The sequence below is a fragment of the Acinonyx jubatus genome, chromosome B4 (assembly GCF_027475565.1).
Source record: "Acinonyx jubatus isolate Ajub_Pintada_27869175 chromosome B4, VMU_Ajub_asm_v1.0, whole genome shotgun sequence".
Taxonomy (NCBI): Eukaryota; Metazoa; Chordata; class Mammalia; order Carnivora; family Felidae; genus Acinonyx; species Acinonyx jubatus.
This window is the reverse complement of record NC_069387.1, coordinates 19,709,827-19,732,634: the sequence shown is the minus strand read 5'-3', so window position 1 is coordinate 19,732,634 and position 22,808 is coordinate 19,709,827. Positions and strand designations below refer to the sequence as shown.

Below are 22,808 nucleotides of genomic sequence, written 5' to 3'. Positions count from 1 at the left end.
AAAAACTAAAAAGAGTGATCATACCAAGTGTTGAAGAGGATGTAGAGCAACTGGAACTCTCATACGCAGCTGGTGGGAATGTAAAATGTTACAACCACTTTAGAAAATAGTTTGTCAGTTCCTTGAAGAATTAAACATGTGAAATGAAATAAGTCAGAGAAAGATAAATACCATATGATTTCACTCATATGTGGAATTTAAGAAACAAACAGACACAGGGGACGAGGGGGAAAAGAGAGAGAAGCAAACCATAAGAGACTTTTTTTTTTTTTAAATATTTGCCTGGGTTTTTTTGAGAGAGACAGAGAGAGAGAGAGAGAGAGAGAGAGAGAGCGAGAGCGAGAGCATGAGCGGGGTAGGAGCAGAGAGTAAGTGAGCGAGTGAGATACCGAGGATTCAAAGCGGGCTCTGCACTGACAGGAGAGAGCTCAATGTGGGTCTCAGACTCACGAACCATGAGATCACCTGAGCCGAAGTCTGACACTTACCCCTACCGGAATGAGCCACCCAGGCACCCCAAGAGAGTCTTAACTATAGAAAACAAACTGAGGGTTGATAGAGGGAGGGAGGTGGGGGGATGGGCTAAATGGGTAGGTGGTGGGTATTATCATGGTGATGAGCACTGGGTGTTACATGAAAGTGATGAATCACTAAGTTCTACATCTGAAACCAATTTTACCATATATGTTAACTAACTAGAATTTAAATTAGAACTTGAAAAAAAGAATTAAGCATGCACTTATTATTATAAACTAGCCATTTCATGCCTAAGTATTTACCCAAGACAAAAAAAGACTATGATTATAGAGAACATGTACTCAAATATTAACAGGATCTTAATTTGCAACACGTAATACTAGAAACAATCTATCTACAGGTAAATAAACTGCTAGATCCATACAGGGGAAAAACAGTGAACCAAAAAGGGAATAAAATATTAATGCATGTCACAACAAGAATCTCAAATATTTATACTGATGGAAATAAGCCAGACAAAAATAGTGTCTGTATTACTATAAACCCATTTGAGTGTCTAGACACACAAGCACATACATTCCACTTAAAACACAAGAAAATACAAATTAATCTATAGTAATGGAAAGCAGATGAATGGTTACCTGGGACAAGGCTGGGGAGGAGATGGGTTGGTACAAAAGAGATACAGTACAAAAGAATAAGAGGAAAGTTTTAAAAGCGATGGATATGTTCACTGCCTTAATTATGTTGATTTCATGGGTACATACAATAGTCAGAACTTAACAAGTTGTTCACTTTAAATATAGACAGTATACTGAATGTCAATCACAACTGAATAAAGCTGTTTTAAATACTTTTTAAAGAACAAAAAGATCTCAATCCTAATTTCAATTCATACTAAATGTTAGTCATTTATATACAACAGGTAAGGGAGAGATTAAGAGGGCCAGAGTCGATTAAAATTTTAAAAAGACCATACTACCATATGCTGTCTGTAAGAGACACACTTTTAATAAAAAATGCTAAGTTTAGGGGCACATCTAATTTTAAGATGATTTTAAGCATCTGATTTCACCTCAGGTCATGATCTCACAGTTCATGAGTTCAAGTCCCTCATCAGGCTCTCTGCTATCAACCCACTTTGGATCCTCTGTCCCCTTCTCTCTGTGCCCCTCTCCTGATCCTGTGTGTGTGCTCACTCGCTTGCTCTCTCTCAAAAAAATGAAAAACAAATTTTTTAAAACCTTTAAAAAAATACTGGTAAGTTTAAAGCAAATAAAGCAAATGTATGGAAAATAATATATAATGCTAACAGTAAGAATACAAAGGCTGACATGACTATTTTGATGTCGTAGCACACTATGAAGCAAATACTCCATAGCTAAAAGGGGACATTTTCCTAATGATAAATAATTCATTACAAAAATCAACAATTAGAAAAGTATCTACACCTAATAAAAACACTTTAAAATACATAAAACACTTAACACTATTAAAGAAAGAAGCAGACGATGTTCCAATCGTTACAGATGTTTAACACACCAGACTCAGTAACTAACAAATGAAGTAGACCTCCCCCCAAAAAATCAGTTAAGACTAATAAAAGAGCTTGAGTTCAACTACCTTATTCAACCAAAGAATATACATTCCTTTTCAAATGCATATGGTACATCCAACACAAACCATATGCTAATACCTAAAATAAGACTCAGTGAATTTTAAAGGATTAAAATCATCTAGAGTGTAATGAGTAACCACAATGAAATTAAATTAGCAACTAATAATAATTAGATAGCTACAAAAACCCCTAATATATGGAAAATAATAAACTTCTAAATAATTTAAAAATCTAACACAAAATCACAAGGGAAATTGGAAAACATTTGAACTGAATGGCAACAATTCAACAATATGCCAAATTTTGAGACATGCTGCAAAAGCAGTCCTAGTAGGGAAACATATCTTTATATACTTTTACTAGAAAAGAATGTCTCAATTCAAAGATCTAAGGTGCTACCTTAAGAAGTTAACAAAGAACAAAATATACAAAAAGTAACTAAAAGTAAGGAAACTAAATATACTAAAAGTAACTAAAAGTAAGGAAAGTGAAGATAAAAGGAGAAATCAATAAAATAGAAAACAGGCATACAACTTGAAAAATTAACAAAGCCAAGGGGCACCTGGGTGGCTCAGTCAGTTTAGCGTGCGAAACTTGATTTTGGCTCAGGTCCTAATCCCAGGGTCAAGGGATCAAGCCCCGAGTTGCACTCTGTGCTGGATATGGAGCCTGCTTGAGATTCTCTCTCTCTCCCTGTCTGCTCCTCCCCTGCTCTCACACTCAAGCACTCACTCTCTCTCCCTCTCCCAAATTAAACAAATAAACTTTAAAAAATAAACTTAAAAATGTTTCTCAAATAAAAAAAAAAAAAAGAAAGAAACAAAAGAACAAAACTGCAACTACCAACATAATTGAAAGTGAAATTTCAACACGATCCCTCTCAAGTGGAGAAGAAATAATGGCCTACAATCATCACTTCTATTTAGTGTTGTGCTGTGAGTCTTAGTCAATGTAGTTAAGGCAAAAAAATCATATACATTCATTTTTATTGTGAGTTTTTTAAAAAGCACATAACATAAAATCCACTACCCTAACTATTTAAATGTACAGTTCAGAACAATTAAGTATATTCACATTGTGAAAGAGAACTCCAGAACTTTTTTCATCATGCAATCTGAAACTCTATACCCAGTAAACAATCACTCTCCTTTTTGCCTGTCTCCTCAACTCCTATAACCACTATACTGTCTCTACAAATCTGACCACTAAGTACCTCATATGAGTGGAATCATAAAGTATTGTCCTTTTGCGATTGGCTTATTTCATTTAACACAACATCCTCAAGATTCAACCATGCTGTGGCATATTGCAACATATTCAGCTTTTTAAAGATGGATAATATTCCAGTGTATGTACAGACAACATTTTGCTTATCCATTCATCCACTTAAGACATTTGGGTTGCTTACACTTCTTGGCTATTGTGAATAGTGCTGCCATAAACATGAGTGTACAAGTATCTCTTGGAGACCATGCTTTTAATACTTTGGGATACATAACCAGAAGCAGAATTGCTGGATCATAGGGTAGTTGTTTTTAACTTTTTAAGGAACCTCCATACTGTCTTCCATAACTGCTACACCATTTTTCAATCCCACCAACAGTGCACAGGGGTTCCACATCAATACTTGTCATTTTCTGGGATGGTTTTTGTTTGTATGGGGTGGGGGTGGATTGAAAGTAACCATTCTGCATGGGTGAGCACTGATTTCATTGTGGTTTTGATTTGCATTTCTATGATGATTAGTAATGTAGAGCATCTTTTCACATGCCTGTTGATCACCTGCATATTATCTTTGGAGAAAAGTTTATTGGTGTTCTTTGCCCATTTTTAAATCGGGTTATTTGATACTTTTGCTATTGAGTACTAAGAGTTCTTTATATATTATCTCCCATTCTATTGCCTTTTCAATCTGTTGATTGGGTTTTCTGATGCACAAAAGTTTGTAAGCTTGTGTATGGTCCCACTTGTCTATTTTTTTCTTTTTCGTTCTTTTTTTAATTTTTTTTGTTTTATTTTATTTTTGAGAGAGAGAGAGAACGAATAAGTGGGAGGGGGCAGAGAGAGAGGGAGACACAGAATCTGAAGCAGGCTCCAGGCTCTGAGCTGTCAGCACAGAGCTCGACGTGGGGCTTGAACTCACAGACTCCAAGATCATGACCTGAGCTGAAGTTGGATGCCCAACCGACTGAGCCACCCAGGCGCCGCCCCCTCCCCCTTTTTTCTGGGGGGGGGGGGTCTATGCATTTGGTGTCATACCTGAAAAATCATTTCCAAACCCAAAGTCGTGAAGCTTTTCCCATATGTTTTCTTCTAGAAATTTTACAATTTGAGTCTTATGTACCTAAATCTTTGATCTACTGTGAGTTAATATTTGTATATGGTGTAAGATAAGGGTCCAACTTCATTCTTTGGCATGTGGCTATCCCATTTTGCCAACACCATTTGTTGAAGAGACTGTCCTTTCCTCAATGAGTTGTCCTGGCACTCTTATCAAGGATCATATTTAAAAAAAAAGGGGGGGGGGGTCATTTGACTAACATACAGAAGAGTTTATTTGTAGGCTCTCTATCCTATGCCATTGGTCTATTTGTTGTTATGCCAGTACCACCCTGTCTTGATTACTGTGGCTGTGTAACATGTTTTGAAATCCAGAAGTATGAGTCCTCCAACTTTGTTCTGCATTTTCATAATTGTTTTGGCCATTCATGGACTCTTGAGATTTCCCATAAATTTTAAGGTTAATTTTAGCATCTGCACAAAAAATGCTTTCAGGATTCTGAAAGGGATTATGTTCAATACACAGATCACTTTAAGTACTATAGACACAAGATAGTTTTCCATTTATTTATGCCTTCTTTCATTTCCTTCAAGAACGTTTTGTAGTTTTCAGTGTACAAGTCTTTCCTTCCTTGATTAGGTTTATTCCTAAGTGTTTCATTATTTTTTTTACACCTTTATAAAAAAAAATCTTAATTTCCTTTTCAAATTATTTATTGTCACCGTATAAAAACAGCTAATTTGGGGGGGGGGGGTGCCTGGCTGGCTCAGTCAGCGGAACGTGCAACTCTTGATCCTGGGGTTGTCGTTTTGAGCCTCAAGCTGTGTGTAGAGATTACTTAAAACTAAAATCTCAACAGCAACAACAAAAAGATAAATTATGCTTATTTTTTTAGTGCTAATAGTTTTTGTGGGTTTGTTTGTTTTTGTTTGTTTTGTTTTTGGGTTTTTTTGGTGGGATCCTTAGGGTTTTCAACATACTGGATCATGTCATCTGCAAACACAGATCATTTTACTTCTTCCTTTTCAAACTGGGTGCTTTCTACTTCCTTTTCTTCCCTACCTAAGTACTCTGGCTAAGACTCCAATAATACACTGAATAGTGGTGAGGTGAGCAGACATTCTTGCCTTGTTCCTTGTCTTAAAGGAAAATCTTGTCTTTAACTACTGAGTATGATATTAGCTATGGGTTTTTCATATATGGCCTTTGCATATATGTTGTACTTTCCTTCTAATTCAAGTCTGATGGGTTCATTTAACATAAACAGGTGTTGAATTTTGTTAACTGTTTTTTCTGCATCAATGGAGATGAGATTATCACATGGGTTTTGTCCTTCATTTTGCTATTATGGTATATTATGCATTGATCGACTTTCATATGCTGAACTATTCTTACATTCCAGGAATAAATAAGTCATATATGATCCTTTTAATATGCTGAATTCAGTTTGCTAGTATTTTGCTGAGGACTTTTACATCAATATGTATCAGTGATACTGGTCTGTAGTTTTCTGTTCTGCTTGTAATGTCTTTGTCTGGCTTTTGTTTTCAGAATAATGCTGGCCTCATAAAATGAGTTTCAATGACCTCCTCTTCAATTTTTTAGAAGAGTTTCCAGAGAATCAATTCTCTGGCAAAACCATCTGGATGTGGACTTTTCTTTGTTAGATTTGTAAATACTGAGTCAATCTCCTTACTAGTTGTTGGTCTCTTCAGATTTTTTATTTCTTCATGACTTAGTCTTGGTAGGTTGTGTGTTTCTAGAACTTTATCCGTTCTTCTAGGTTATTCAAGTGTTATCAAATTATTATTAAATTCTCTAATAATTCTTTTCATTTCTGTGGCATCAGCTGTAATGTTCCCCTTTTTCATTTCTAATTTTAATAATTTGTATACTTTTTTTCTTAATTTAGCTAACAGTATGGAATCTAAAACACAAAACAAATGAATAAACAAAAAAAGCAGAATCGGACCTATAAAATACAAAGAACTAACAGTTGCCAAAGGGAAGGGAATGGGATAACAGGCAAAATGGGTGAAGGGGAAAGGGAGATACAGGCTTCCAGTTATGGAATGAGTAAGTCACAGGAATAAAGGGTACTGAATAAAGAATATGGTCAGCTATATGGTGACAGATGGTAACTTACAAAGAAGTTCAATCACTACATTATACACTTGAAACTAATGTAACATTGTGTGTCAATTATACTCAAATAATAAAATAAATAAATGTCACTCATGCCATAAAAAAATCTGTCAATTTTGTTCATTAAAAAAAGCTCTTAATTTCACTGCTTTTTTTCTGATTTTCTATTCTCTATTTCATTTATCTTTCAACTAATGTTTATTTCCTTCCTTCAGTTCACTTTGTTTTGTTTGTTCTTTTTCATCTAGTATTTTGAGGAGTTCAATTAAGTTGTTGATTTGAGATCTTTATAACATATGCAAGAAAAAGGCAAAGGAGCGTAAGGTACAAAAAGGTGACAAATGTTATAATATTAATTATGGAGGGACTGGCAGAGGTAGGTTCACTTAGTGTTGCAGACAGTTGGAGAGGTGAAGCTGCCTTTAACTGAAATAGGCAGGGTAACAAAATGGAATGAGAAGGTCAAGTTCAGATAGCCATGGGGTTTGTTTTTGCTTCTATAGTATCTTTTTTAAATTGAAACACAGTTGACACATCATGTTACATCAGTTTCAGGTATACAACACAGTGATTCCACAACTCTATACCAAATGTCCATGTTGAGTTTATGTACCCATCACACAAGCAGATGATGTATAAGCAACTAGATATTTATGAGTCCAGAGTTCAAGAGAAAAGGCTGGAGATATATATTTGGATGCTATCCATGTATACATCACAGACGTTATTCAAATCCGTAATACTCAAAAAGTTCATTCTGGAAGTAAGTGTAGAAGGCCTACACTCTGAAGCACTCTATGTTTAGAGGTAAATGTCCATAAGGGAAGAATGCAGAAAAATAAAAGGGGTAATCAATAAGGTCAAAATAAAAGAAGACTGCTGTCCCAGCAACAAAATGAAGTGCTCAAGAAAGAATGATCCAATGTGTCACATGTTGCTACAAGATGAACTAACAAAGAACTTGAGAACTGGTTCAGCCACAGGGAGAGCACAGATTACTTTACCAAGAACAGGCTTTGGTGGCTTGGTGGGGAAAAGCCGGACTAGAATAAACTCAAGAGTAAAAGAGATGTAAAAATAAGAAATGAAGTGGAGGAAACAAAATTGTGATTTATATACATTATCACTGTCTATATAGAAAATACAGAGTACCAATTTCAACAACTTGCATAGACTATAACTAGTTCTTCATGTTTTTCATTTTAAATTTTTAACTCTTACCTTTAATGTAGAGTTTACTATGCCCAGGCCTTGTTCTACAACCTTCACATAGATTAACTCATTTAACTCTCATTCAATACAGTACCTATTATTAAACACATTTTACAGACTTAGAGAAAACTGGACCATAAAGAAATGAATACAATTCTAAAATTTATATGTAAAAATGATGTTCTAAGACTACGCAAGACCCGCCTGAAGAATAACAAAGAGGCTCCTAGCCTGGAGACTTGAGAGCTTATTATAAAGTTGATTTCCAACACAGCAGCCACAGTGATCATGTTTAAAAACTTGCTTTAATCAAGCACCCCTCAGCTCAAATCACCCCAGTGGTTTAGCAACTTACCCTATGTGACACCAAATTATTACAGTGATTTCACAAACCCTACAAGACTTATGCCCACCCCCTCCTCCAATTCATTAATCTCAGGTCCCTTTTCAAATGTCATTTCTTCAATGGAGTCTTCCCTTATCACCCTACTTAAAGCTTCAAAAGCACATTTCAGATTTCGCTCTGCACCTCTTCTTTATTTTGCTCCATAATACACATCATGCTACAAATTTTATTTACCTATCTCATTTATTGCCCAACTTCCCTCACCAAAATGTAAGTAAACCCTGAAAGGGCATGGATTATTAGCCTATTTTGCTCAATGCTGTATCTAGACCACTGCCTGTACATCGGAGGCACACAATAAATATCTTGTTTGAAGACTGTCAATTTTCCCTAAGCTAACCTATAAATTTAAGACAAGCATCATAAAAATACCAAAGGGATTTTTAAAACTTAGCCTGACAATATCATTCATCAGTGATGTCTCATGGACAGTTTTATACTCCCTGATACGACAAAATAAGAAACAGACTTAACCTCAGCGGTACTTTTTCCCAAAATCTATTAACCCAAGCTAATTATGAGAAAATATCAAGAGAAACCCAGACTTGGGGGAAGGGAGGCCAGTGAACATGTATCTGGCCAATATTCCTCAAGACTGCCAAGGTCATGAAAAACAAGAAAAGACGGAGAAACTCTTTCAAACCAGAGGAGACATGGAGACATGGCAATCAAATACAAAAGGGCATTAAAGAAAAAAATTGGTGAAATCCAACCCTTCCCCCCCCCCCCCCCACCAATACAACCAATCATCTGGTGGGGAAAATGTCCAGCAATTCATACCACAAAGGACTAACTTCCCTAAAACATCAAGAGCTCCTACACAACAATCCAAAAATGTACCTCGAGGAATTTGCCAAGAGAAAACCAAGGTAAGAATATGAATGAATACTTCACATAATGGAAATATAAATAGCTTTAAGCATATGAAAAAAAAGGTGAAAAACTTCTCTCACAACAGACATACAAATGAAAGCTATACTGACATAATTTTTATCTACCAGATTGGCAAATATAAAAAGATCCTTAACAATGATGGATGGAAAGGGTTAAGAGCTAGACTCAGAATCCCTCCTTCAGGCTCTTGAGGAAAATATGGTAGTTGAACTTCCTGCAACATCAACCCTGAAGACAGATGACCGTACTCGGGGTCTGCCATGTACTAGTAACTTATCCAAGATGCTCTTTAGCCTGTTGCACTTGGTTGCCAGGAGTCTACATTATAGGAGTTATAACTTATAGTCCACAGCTACATTAAAACAGGATAGCTAGCCACTTACAAATACAGAGGATGTATAGCTAGCAGGCATTTTTAAGCTGAGGGTACACAAACCCGGTGTCTTCCCATGCTAAAGTGACCTGCATTCACATTAGCTTCTTGTCAACCTTACAACCAAACACTGAAGACATTAAGACTTGCATCAGAGTCTGGAAGTCTCTGAACGATTCCAACTGTATTATGCTTTTCCTTTATTAAGTATATCTGGTGTGGCATAAACCAACTGTGACTTGTGAGTTTGATGAATAATCCAAAATTGAAACCCACTCAGATGGTTGTGTGACCGTGCTGAAATTAAGCATGCTATACACAGTTTCTTCTCATGTATTGTGAATAAAGCATGAATTACTGCAATCTCAACAGAGGAGGATTTGGGAAAATCCACTAAAATTACAGATGTACATACCCTCTGATCCAGCATTTCCACTTGCAGAACTTTTGCCTATAACTAACGACCCAGTGTATCCATGATTACATACAGTAACTGATCACAGTCAGTTACTACAGTACTCTTGGTTAAAAAGGAAAAAAAAAAAAAAGAGTACAGACAGAACAGAGAAGCCAACCTGAGAAGTAAAAGATGAAGCCCTCGATGCCTCAAAAACAGGAAACAAAATCCCAGACAAGTGACACATATGTCTTGGGAGCAAACCTGCCCTGGAAATACAAGGCGATACCTCCAGATCCATGGACTAAATGAGAGATCCTGGAGTGTGCTTCAGATTCTGGCTGTATTCCCAGAATTTCCATTTCCATGTGGCATATCTTTATGCTCACTTTGAGCATCCCAGTGCCCAGCTTATTGCTGGCTAGAGATACCTGAAAGGAGCTGGCATGGTAAAGAACAAAAAGAGAGCAATGCATTGTTTGAGACAAGCCTCCAAGCAGGACCATCCCTGTGATTCCTTTAACCTTGCAGTAGAAAAACTGATTAGGTCCATAGAAGTAGGCCTATTGTTTCAGGAAGCCAGTACCACCTTAAAGACAAGATGAAGGAGGCTAGTAACGCTTACACCATTCCGGTTGAAACTGGCTGAATCCTGTATTTCCCTATAAAATCCCCCAGCCCCTTCCTCAGGGAGGGCTTGCAGTTTTTCAAGGCCACAGCCTGCTGCAGTAATAAAGCTATGTTCCTCTTTATTACCAACTGACACCCCCCACACACACACAAAAAAAAGTCTGACAGTAACTAACTTTCCATCAATAAGACACTGGTGAAATAAATTATGGTTCATTTATACAATTAAATATCAATATCACACACATATATATGAGACAAAAGGAGAGCTCTTTATTATTATGCCCATGATATTCAACACATAATCTTAAATAAAGAAGCAATTCATAAGGCATTGTACCCTACATTTGTTTAAAAGAGTGTTTATGCAGAAAATAACTGTGGACAAATATCAGGAATGCGGAGGCCTCCCAGGAGGGAAACCACATGACAAAGATGCAGGAAAGAGCTAAAAGCTGTACTATATCCAATGCCTACTGACATATATAATATTTGTCTATCTCACCATCAACTTAAACTCCACACACAACAAGTACATCTTGGGGCACCTGGGTGGCTCAGTCGGTTAAGCGTCCAACTTTGGCACAGGTCATAATCTCATGGTTCATCATTTCAAGCCCCCACATCAGGCCCTGTGCTGACAGCTCGGAGCCTGGAACCTGCTTCAGATTCTGCGTCTCCCACCCTCTCTGCCCCTCCCCTCTGGGACCTTGTCTCTATCTCAAAAATAAACATTAAAAAAAAAAAAAAAGTAAATCTCAACATTCTCTATTCTGCATATAACATCCTCTAATGCAGGTTAAGACCATCTACATTAACCTATCCACACAGGAAATCTGAGCAGCTCTTCTTCCTCATCTGGGCCCACATCCATTAAGTCATATGATACTATTGTAGATAGCCAAGATTTAAGCATGTTCAGTGATTAGTTTGTCTTCTTGCTAGAACACCACTCCTGAAAAGACTCTGTTAGTGGCTCTAGTTACTCCAAAAAGCTAGCTGCCTGATTTTCTCTGTAAGTCTGTGAGTTTATCATACCCTTCCATACACTTTTTGTTTAAGTTATCCAGATCTATTTCTGTTACTGACAACACCAAATAGTATGCTGCACTTTAAAAACTGGCAAATAAACGTTAAGAATAAAACATGTGAGGGCACCTGGGTGGCTCAATCAGTTTAGTGTCTGACTCTTAATTTCGGCTCAGGTCACCGTGTCAGGGTCATGAGATCGAGCCCCACATTGAGCTCTGCACTGAGCATGGAACCTACTTAAAATCCTCTCTCTCTCTCTCTCTCTCTCCCTCCCTCCCTCCCTCCCTTTTGCCTCTTCCCTGCTGGAACACACATGAGTGCTCTCTCTCCCTCAAATAAAAAAGGGGGGGGGGGGGGAACAGAGGAAGAAAAAGAATAAAGCATATGGAGTGATAGTAACTCCAAGTGCCTATCCTATTATAGAAACACTGAAATAGAGTAGAAAATGTCAGAATCAACTATGACAGAACCCCTGAAAATAGTTAAAAAATTATAGCAACCAAAAAAAATAATAAAACCTAACTTTACACCTAAAAAAACTAGAAAAAGCAAAGTTAGAAGTAAATAATAATACATAAAACCTTAAAGACTCCACCAAAAAAAAAAAACTATTATAACTAATAAATGAATTCAGTAAAGTCACAGCATACAAAATTAACATACAGAAATCAGTTGCCTTTCTATACACTAATAACAAACTATAAGAGAAATTAAGAAAACCTCATTTATAATTGCATCAAAAAAGAATGAAATACCTGGAAATAAACTTAATCAAGGAGGTAAAAGACCAGTACTTCAAAATTATCACACATTCGTGGAAGAAATTGAAGACAACATAAATAAACAGCAAGATATACCATGCTCATGGATTAGAAGAATTAATATTTTTTAAATGTTGATACTACCCAAAGTGATCTACAGCTTCAGTGCAATCCCAATCAAAATACTAACAGAATTTTTCACAGAATTGGAACTAAGAATCCTAAAATTCGTATGGAAGAACAAAGTCCCTAAATGGTCAAAGCAATTTTGAGAAACAACAAAGCAGGAGGTAATCACATCCCCTGTTTTCAAACTATATTACAAAGCTAGAGTGATCAAGTATGCTATAGTACCAGCACAAAAACAGCCATATATATCAGTGGAATACAGCAGACAACCCAGAAATAAACCCACACATATATAATCAATTAACCTATGACAAAAGAGGCAAAAATATACAATGGTACTGGGAATGCTAAACAACTACATGCAGAAGAATGAAAATGGACCACTATCTTACACCATCTACAGAAATTAATCCAAAATGGATTAGAGAATGCAGGAAGTAATCTCTTTGAGATCTGTCATACAAACATTTTTCTAGATAAGTCTCCTCAGGCAAAAAAAAAAAAAAAAAGAGAGAGAGAGAGAGAGAAAAGGCAAAAATGAACTAGTAGGACTACACAAAATAAAAAGGCTTTTGCACAGCAAAGAAAACCATCAACAAAATGAAAAGGCAACTGAATAGGAAAAGATATCTGTAAATGACTTATCTGATAGTAAGGTTAATATCCAAAATATATAAAGAACTTCTACAACTGAGGGTGCCTAGGTGGCTCAGTCAGGGCATTTGACTTCCGCTCAAGTGATGACCTCACGGTTCATGAGTTCGAGCCCTGCATGAGGCTCACTGCTATCAAGTGCAAAGCCCACTTCAGAACCTGTCTCCTTCTCACCCTTCCCCTCCCCCACTTGTGCGCTTGCACGCACTCTCTCTCTCAAAAATAAATAAAACATTAAAAACAAAAGGTATACAATTAACATCAAAAAACAATCCCATTAAAAAGTGGGCAGTCAAAGCATAAGAGACTCTTAAAAACTGAGAACAAACTGAGGGTTGATGGGGGGTGGGAGGGAGGAGAGGGTGGGTGATGGGTATTGAGGAGGGCACCTTTTGGGATGAGCACTGGGTGTTGTATGGAAACCAATTTGACAATAAATTTCACATACTGGAAAAAAAAAAAAAAGTGGGCAGAGAACCTGAATAGACAGTTTCCCAAAGAAGACATACAGATGGAGGCACATGAAAAGATACTCAGTATCACAAATCATCAGGGATATGCAACTCAAAATGACAATAGGTATCACCTTACACGTCACACTGGCTGTAACCAAAAAGAGAAAAAAGAACAAGTGTTCACAAGAATGTGGAGAAAAAATAACCTTCATATGCTATTAGTGTGAATATAGAGTGGTGCGGACACTAAGGAAAATCGTATGGAAGTTCCTCAGAAAGTTAAAAACAGAACTACTATACAATCCAGGAATTCCACTTCTGTGAATTTATCCAAAGACAATGAAAATACCAATTCAAAGAGATACATGCACCCCTACTGTCTTTTCGGCATTATTTACGATACCCAAGATAACGGAAGCAACCTAAGTGTCCACGAAGAGATGAATGGATAAAGATGATGCGGTACACGCGTGCACACACACACACTACACAATGAGCTACCTCTCAGCTATAAAACAGAATGGAAACTTGCCATTTGCAACAACGTGAATGGACCTAATGTGTATTACGCCAAGGAAAGTAAGTCAGATGGAGGAAGACAAATACGGTATGATTTCACTTACATGTAGAACCTAAAAAATGAACCAAACAAGCAAACAAAAGGGAAACAGACTCATAAATACAGGAAACTGTTGGTTACCTTAGAGGGGAAAGGCTGGGGAAGATGGTGGGTAAAATAGGGGAGTAGGAGGTACAAAACTCCACCTCAAAATAGTATCATGGTGATGTAATGTAGCGCACAGAAATAACATTGGGGTTATTTTGTAACATAAGCAAATACCAAATCGCTATGAAATACACATGAAACTAAGAGAATACTGCATATCATCCGTCCTTCCTTTTAAAAGGTTAATAGCTGGGGCACCTGACTAGCTCTGTCAGCACAACATACAACTCTTGATCTCAGGTCCTGGGGCTGACAGCGCTAAGCCCGCTTGGGATTCTGTCCCTTCCCCCTTCTCTCTGGCCCTCCCACTCTCACTCTTGCTCTCACCAAAAAAAGAAATAAAAACAAAAACCACAATGAGATATCACCTCACAACTTCAGAATGGCTAAAATCAAAACTCCAAGAAGCAGCAAGTGTTGGCAAGGATGTGGGGAGAAAGGAACTCTGACGAGAATGCAAACTGGTGCAGCCACTAAGGAAAACAGTATGGAGTTTTCTCAAAAAACCAAAAATAGAACTACCCTAAAATCCAGCAATAGCACTACTCACTATTGAGTATTTACCCAAAGAATTCATTCATTTGAAAGGATATATGCACCCCTATGTTTACTGCAGCATTATTTACAACAGCCAAATTACGGAAGCAGCCCAAGCATCCATCCAAGATGAAAGAATAAAGAAGATGTGGTATATTTACACAATGGAATATTATTCAGCCATGAAAAAGAATGAAAGCTATCTGCAACAACATGTAGGGATCCAGAGGGTATAATGCTAAGTGAAATAAGACAGTGAAAGACGAATAAAATATGATTTTACTCATGTAGAATTTAAGAAAGAAAACAAATCAACAAGAAAAAAGAGACAAAAAAAATCCAGACTCAGAATTCTCAAATCATTATAATGTCCACCTGAAGCTAATACAACACTGTATGTTAACTATACTAGAATTAAAATTTTGTAATTAAAAAAAAAAATTCTTAAACAAAAAAGTGTACAGCAACCAATTAAATAGTCAATGTGAGGCTCAAACTCACCACCCCAAAATCAAGAGCTTAAAAACAGTCAGTTTTGGGCTCCAGGAGTTAAGACTGAGGAAGTAGGAGGAGGACCTCGATTTTCCTCATCCCTCAAACACAGCTGTATTGAAATCAGATTACTTGGAACAGCCAGGAGATAGATCTGCGGAGCAGCAGAAGTATCTCCAATCGGAGGGAGACAGCTTGGCAGGATCAAGGTGCATGTAGGTGAGCTGAGGGAGATAAAGCGGCGGGCCCATGGAGGAGATGGAACCCTTTCTGTGGAGAGACACAAGGCAGACAAAGAGATAGGGGTTGTGAAGGTGTGGCATCGAGTTAGCAACAAGAGACACAGACTAGGTAGCAAGAAGCACTGAGGATGCCAGCTCTTTTTGGAAACAGCCTTTGGAGCCAAAACACTGACGTTTTAAATTTTTTTCTATTTACTGTTTATTTTTGAGAGAGAGAACAAATAAGTGGGAGAGGGGCAGAGAGAGAGGGAGACACAGAGTCTGAAGCAGGCTCCAGGCTCTGAGCTGTCAGCACAGAGCCCAAAACGGGACTCAAACCCACAAGCTGTGAGATCATGACCTGAGCTGAAGTCGGACACCCAACCGACTGAGCCACCCAGATGCCCCTGAAATGGTGAGGTTTTGGAACTGTGTGACTTTCTCTGGAGCGAAACCACAGCCCATGCTCCTGGGGAAGTGGGAGCTGGCCCCGGAGGGCATAGTGTGGTGTAGTGATCTCACAGGTACACTGGGAGAGAACAATCCCATTCCTGGAGTACTCTGGGAAGAGGGTTTATTGCCTCGCCAAGGACAAAATTCCTAGCATGTACCCACCAAAGGCCTTTCATCAGCAGGGTGGCAAGGCTCTACTCCAGAGGGGAGATCCCCACTGTGCTGGGTCCTTTAAGACCCTGGGTTTGGAATCCCAGCCGCACCTTGAGTTCCGGGTCCTTTAAGACTCCGGGTTTTGGGGCACCTGGGTGCCAGGCGTTTAGCATCCAACACTTGATCTCGGCTCAGTTCATGATCTCATAGTTCATGAGTTAAGAGCCCCACGTCAGGCTATCAGCACAGAGCCTGCTTGTGCGCTCTCTTTCAAAATAAGTAAGTAAGAAAGACATTGAAGAAAAAAGACGACTTCGGATTTTGAATCCCAGCTGCATGCCAGAGAAAAAAACAGCAAGAGAGTTTGGGTGCAGGACAAGCTGGCTTCCCTCACTAATCTGTGAGGGCTGCCTGAACAGCAGGGGTTGAGATACCTGGTCACAGGACAAGAAACTGGGGTGGTGCCATCACTGCCCCCCAACACCAACAGGGTGGGATTTCAGAGAGCAATACAGTGGCCGCCACTGGTGGCAAGGCCTGCTTACCCCAAACCCTGCCCAACCCTGCCTGGCAACTGCTCACTTACTGGGGCAAGAGTAACACTAAGCCAAGACAGCCAGCCTCTCCTCCCGACAAGCACAACCACCAGCATAGCATCCAGGCACCAACAGAGAACACTTTTTTTTTTTTGGTTTTTTTACCTCCTTCATATTGTGCTTCTGGAATAAGGCTCATAGTTTGATTTTTTTTTTTTTTTGTCATTTTATTTTTATCGAAGCTTTTTAAATTCTTCTTCCTTTTCTCTTTTTTTCTGCTTTTTTTCCTTTCTTTTTTCTTAGAATCTGATGTATACTTTTGATTCTCTGTTTTTTGTTATTGTTGTTCCTTTTCTCATTTTATAGGATCCAGCTCCCTGTTCCCCGTTATTTTTTTTCCAGACTTACTTCAACAACAACAACAAAAAAAATCAAAGCACACCTGGTTAAAGGTCCAAACACTTCACCACTGCAAGCAAGGAGGAGCTCTCCAGAAGACTGACCAGTGGGAAAGAGCAGCCAAATCACAACAGCACAGTGCACACAGCATACACCAGAAGCACTCTGTGGAGTGCCAGGCCCTCGTCAGTGTATGACCCCTTTTTAATATAGTTGTACTCTCAGGTGCAGGAAACATAAGATTTAAATACACACAAAAGATGGAAATTTAGCCAAAAGGACAAGACGCAGGAATTCTCCACAAAAGAAAAATCAAAAATAAATCACAGCCAGGGACTTGCTCAAAACAGATATTAAAAATATATATATGAACAAGATTTTGAACCAAAGTCATAACCCTACTAGCTAGGCTTGAAAAAACGCATAGGGGAGGTGGGGGGGGGGTAGGTTAAATGGGTGACGGGCATTAAGGAGGGCACTTGTTGGGATGAGCACTGGGGGTTATAGGTAAGTGATGAATCACTGGGTTATACTCGTGAAGCCAAGACTACGCTGTATCACTCTGTGTTAACTAACGAGAGAATTAAAAAAAAAAAACAAAAAACATAGAAGACACCAGAGAAACTTTTGCTGCAGAGATCAAAGATCAAAGAACTAGTTAGGATGAATTTAAAAATGCTATAACTGAGATGCAAAACAAACAGGATACAGGGACAGCGAGGACCAATGAAACAGAGGAGAGAATAGGTGAAATAGAAGATAAAATTATGGAAAATAATGAAGATTTATAAAAGAGGGAAATGGGGCACCTGGGTGGCTCAGTCGGTTAAGTGGCTGACTTTGGCTCAGGTCATGATCTCGCGGTCCGTGAGTTCGAGCCCCGCATCAGGTTCTGTGCTGACAGCTCAGAGCCTGGAGCCTGTTTCAGATTCTGTGTCTCCCTCTCTCTGACCCTCCCCCGTTCATGCTTTGTCTCTCTCTGTCTCAAAAATAAATAAACGTTAAAGAAAAATTTTTTTTAAAAAAAGGGAAAGGAAGTAGCTAGATCATGAAGAGAGACTTTAGAAAACGAAGTGATTCCATGAAATGAAATAATATTCATATCATAGGAGTCCCAGGAAGAGTGAGAAAAAGGGACAGAAAGTTTATTTGAACAAATTCTAGCTAAGAACTTCCCTAATCTGGGGAAGGAAACAGGCACCTAAGGACAAGAGGCACAGGGAACTTCCTTCAAAACCATCAAAAACAGGACAACATCATGAGTTCTCATAGTGAAACTTACAATATACAAAGATAAACAGAGAATTCTGAAAGCTGCTAGGGACAAAACGTCCTTAATCTACAACGATAGACACATAAGGTTAATAGCAGACCTGTCCAAAGAAACTTGGCAAACCAGGAGGGAGTGATGGGAAATATTCAATATGCTGAATACAAAAAATGTGCAGCCAAGAATCCTTAATCCAGCAAGGCTGTCATTCAGAATAGAAGGAGAGATAAAGACCTTCCCAGACAAACAAAAACTAAAGGGGTTTGTGACCACTAAACTAGTCCTGCAGGAAATTTTAAGGGGGAGTCTGGGTGGAAGATGTTTAAAAAAAAAAAAAAAAAAGATTGGGGAGCCTGGGTGGCGCAGTCGGTTAAGCGTCCGACTTCAGCCAGGTCACGATCTCGCGGTCCGTGAGTTCGAGCCCCGCGTCAGGCTCTGGGCTGATGGCTCGGAGCCTGGAGCCTGTTTCCGATTCTGTGTCTCCCTCTCTCTCTGCCCCTCCCCCGTTCATGCTCTGTCTCTCTCTGTCCCAAAAATAAATTAAAAATGTTGAAAAAAAAATTAAAAAAAAAAAAAAGACCAAACATCAAAGACCACAGAGAACATCACCAGAAACACTAAACCTACGTATAACACAATGGCACTAAATTCATATCATTCAACAATCACTCTGAATGTAAATAGACTAAATGCTCCAATTAAAAGACACAGGCTATCAGAATAGATAAAAAAATAAGATCCATCTATATGCTGTCTACAACAGACTCATTTTAGACCTAAGGACACCAACAGATTGAAAGTGAGGGGATAGAGAACCACCTATCACACTAATGGAGATCAAAATAAAGTGGGAATAACCATACTTACATCAAACAAACTAGATTTTATTTTATTTTTTAAATGTTTATTTATTCATTTTTGAGAGAGAGCGTGCACAAGAGCACAAGTGGGGGAGGGGCAGAGAGAGAAGAGGAAACAGAATCTGAGGCAGGCTCAGAAACTGTGAGATCATGACCTGAGCCAAAGTCAGACACTTAAACCAACTGAGCCATCTGGGTGCTCCCACACAAACTAGATTTTAAAACAAAGACTGTAGGAGCAGCTGGCTCAGTCAGTTAAGCGTCTGACTTCAGCCCAGGTCATGATCTCGTGGTTCATGGGTTCATGGGCTAGAGCCCCGCGTCATGTCGGGCTCTGTGCTGACAGCTCAGAGCCTGGAGCATGCTTGGGATTCTGTCTCTCCCTCTCCCTCTCCCTGCCCCTCTCCCACTCGCACTCTGTTTCACTCAAAAAAAAAAAATGAATAAACATTAAAAAAATTTTTTTAAACAAAGACTGTAATAAGAGACAAAAAAGATCATTATAACATAATTAGTGGGTATATCCATCAAGAACACCTAATCATTGTAAATATTTATGCCCCCAACATGAAAGCATATAAATCAGTTAATCACCAACATAAAGAAACTCATAGATAATAATACCACAATAGTAGGAGACTTTAATACCCCACCTACAGCAATGAAAAAATCATCTAAGCAGAAAATCAACAAAGAAGCAATGTCTTTCAATGACACACTGGGCCAGATGGTCTTAACAGATATACTCAGAACATTTCATCATAGAGCAGCAGAATGCACATTCTTCTCCAATGCACATGGAACATTCTCCAGAACAGATCACATACTGGATCACAAATCAGCCCTCAACAGGTACAAAAAGACTGAGATCATACCATGAATATATTCAGATCACAACACTATGAATCTTTAAATCAACCAGAAGAAAAAATTTAGAAAGCCCTCAAATACATGGAGGTTAAAGAACATCCTAATAAAGAATGAATAGGTCAACCAGGAAACTGAAGAAATTTAAAAATACATGAGAGCAAATTACAATGAAAACACGACATTCCAGACTTATCAAAATGAAAGGAGGACCCAAATAGATAAAATCACCAATGATGGAGGAGAGAACACAACCAACACCACAGAAATGCAATTATAAGAGAACACTATGAAAAATTATATGCCAACCAACTAGACAATCTGAAAGAAATAAATTCCTAGGCACTTAGACACTACCAAAACTCAAACAAGAAAAAACAGAAAATTTGAACAGGCCCACAACCAGCAAAGAAATTGAATGAGTTATCAAAAATCTCCCAACATAGAAGAATCCTGAGCCAGATGGCTTCCCAGGAGAATTCTATCAGACACTGAAAGAATACCTATTCTCAAACTGTTCCAAAAAGCAGAAATGGAAAGAAAGCTTCCAAACTCATTCTATGAAGCCAGCATTACCTTGATTCCCAAACCAGACAAACACCCCACTAAAAAGGAGAATTACAGGCCAATATCCCAGATAAACATGGATGGAAAAATTTTCAACAACATACTAGCAAACTGAATTCAAAAGGACATTAAAAGAATTATTCACCATGATCAAGTGGGTTCCTGGGCTGCAGGGCTGGTTCAATATTCGCAAATCAATCAGTATGATGCACCACATTAATAAAAGAAAAAGAACCATATGATCCTTTCAATAGATGCAGAAAAGGCTTTTGACAAAACACAACATCCTTTCGTGATAAAAACCCTCAAGAAGTAGGGATGGAAGGAACATGCCTCGACATCATAAAAGCCATATATATATGAAAGGCCCACAGCTAATATCATCCTCAATGAGGAAAAACTGAGAGCTGTCCCCCGACAGTCAGGAACACAAAAGGGATGTCAACTCTCGCGACTGTTGTTCAACATAGTACTGAAGTCCTAGCCTCAGCAATCAAAAGAAATAAAAGGCATACAAATTGGCAAAGAAAAAGTCAAACTTTCACTCTTCACAGAGGACATAATATTCTACAAGGAAAAATTCCACCAAAAAACAGCTAGAACTGATACATGAATTCAGCAAAGTCTCAGGATATGAAATCCATGTACAGAAATCAGGTACATTTTTGCACACCAATAATGAAAGAGCAGAAAGAGAAATCACAGAATCGATCCCAATTGCACCAAAAACCGTAAGAAACCTTGAAATAAACCTAACCAAAGAGGTAAAAGATCTGTACTCTGAAAAGTACAGAAAGCTTAAGAAATTGAAGAAGACACAAAGAAATGGAGAAACATTCCATGCTCACAAAAGGGAGAACAAATATTGTTAAAATGTCCATACTACCCAAAGCAATCTACACATTCAACGCAAACCCTACCAAAATAATACCAGCATTCTTCTAAGAGCTAGAACAAACAATCCTAAAATTTGTATGGAACAACAGAAGACCCCAAATAGCCAAAGTAATGTTGAAAAAGAAAACCAAACCAGGAAGCATCACAATCCCAGACTTCAAGCTATATTACAAAGCTGTGATCATCAAGACAGTATGGTACTGGCACAAAAACAGACACAAAGATCCATGGAACAGAATAGAGAACACAGAAATGGACCCACAAACGTATGGTCAACTAAACTTTGACAAAGCAGGAAAGAATATCCAATGGAATAAAGACCGTCTCTTCAGCAAATGGTGCTGGGAAAACTGGACAGCGACATGTAGAAGAATGACTCTGGACCACTTTGTTACACCATACACAGAAATAAATTCAAGATGGATGAAAGACCTAAACATGAGGCAGAAAACCATCAAAATTCTAGAGAAAGCAGGCAACAACCTCTTTCACCTTGGCCACAGTAACCTCTTACTAGACATGTCTCAGAAGGCACGGGAAACAAAAGCAAAAATGAACTATCAGGACCTCATCAAGATGAAAAGCTTCTGCACAGCTAAGGAAATAATCAACAAAACTAAAAGGCAACTGACTTTTTAGAATGGGAGAAGATATTTGCAAGTGACATACTGGATACAGGTTAGTGTTCAAAATCTATAAAGAACTTATCGGGTTCCTGGGTGGCTCAGTTGGTTAAGCATCTGACTTCGGCTCAGGTTATGATGTCATGGTTCGGGAGTCCAAGCCCCACTTCATGTAAACGCGAGCCGGGCTTCGGGTGAGCCACTTGTCTAGTTCTGCCCCTCATGGGATTATCTCTCTGTCTCTGCCTCTCACTCACTAGCATCCTCTCTCTCTCTTTAAAAAAAAAAGAAAGAAAGAAAGAACTTCTCAAACTCAACACCCAAAAAGCAAATAATCCAGTGAAGAAATGGGCAGAAGACATGAATAGACACTTTTCCAAAGAAGACATCCAGATAGCTAAAAGACACATGAAAAAATGCTCCACATCACTCATCATCAGGGAAATACTAATCAAAACCACAATGAGATACCACCTCACACCTGTTAGAATGGCTAAAATTAAAAACTCAGAAATCAACAGGTATTGGTGAGGATGTGGAGAAAGGGGAACACTTTTGCACTGTTGGTGGGAATGCAAACTGGTGCAGCCACTCTGCAAAACAATATGGAGTTTCCTCAAAAAATTAAAAATAGAACTAACCCTGCAACCCAGCAACTGCACTAGTAGGTATTTATCCAAAGGATACCAAAATGCTGATTCAAAGGGGCACATGCACCCGAATGTTTAGAGCAGCACTATTG

At 38.4% G+C, this 22,808-nt stretch overlaps 1 protein-coding gene and 1 long non-coding RNA gene across 19 annotated transcripts in view; both read right to left on the bottom strand.

The window, feature by feature from the left end:
- The window catches only part of MLLT10 (MLLT10 histone lysine methyltransferase DOT1L cofactor), a 233,864-nt gene that overhangs the window by 157,888 nt on the left and 53,168 nt on the right, over positions 1-22,808 (bottom strand). The window lies entirely within an intron of this gene.
- LOC128316301 (uncharacterized) lies at positions 16,791-22,334 on the bottom strand. Its single transcript, XR_008299948.1, has 2 exons — positions 18,838-22,334; positions 16,791-18,605 (listed from the first exon to the last, which is right to left on the bottom strand). It is a non-coding gene; the product is annotated as an uncharacterized LOC128316301 (long non-coding RNA).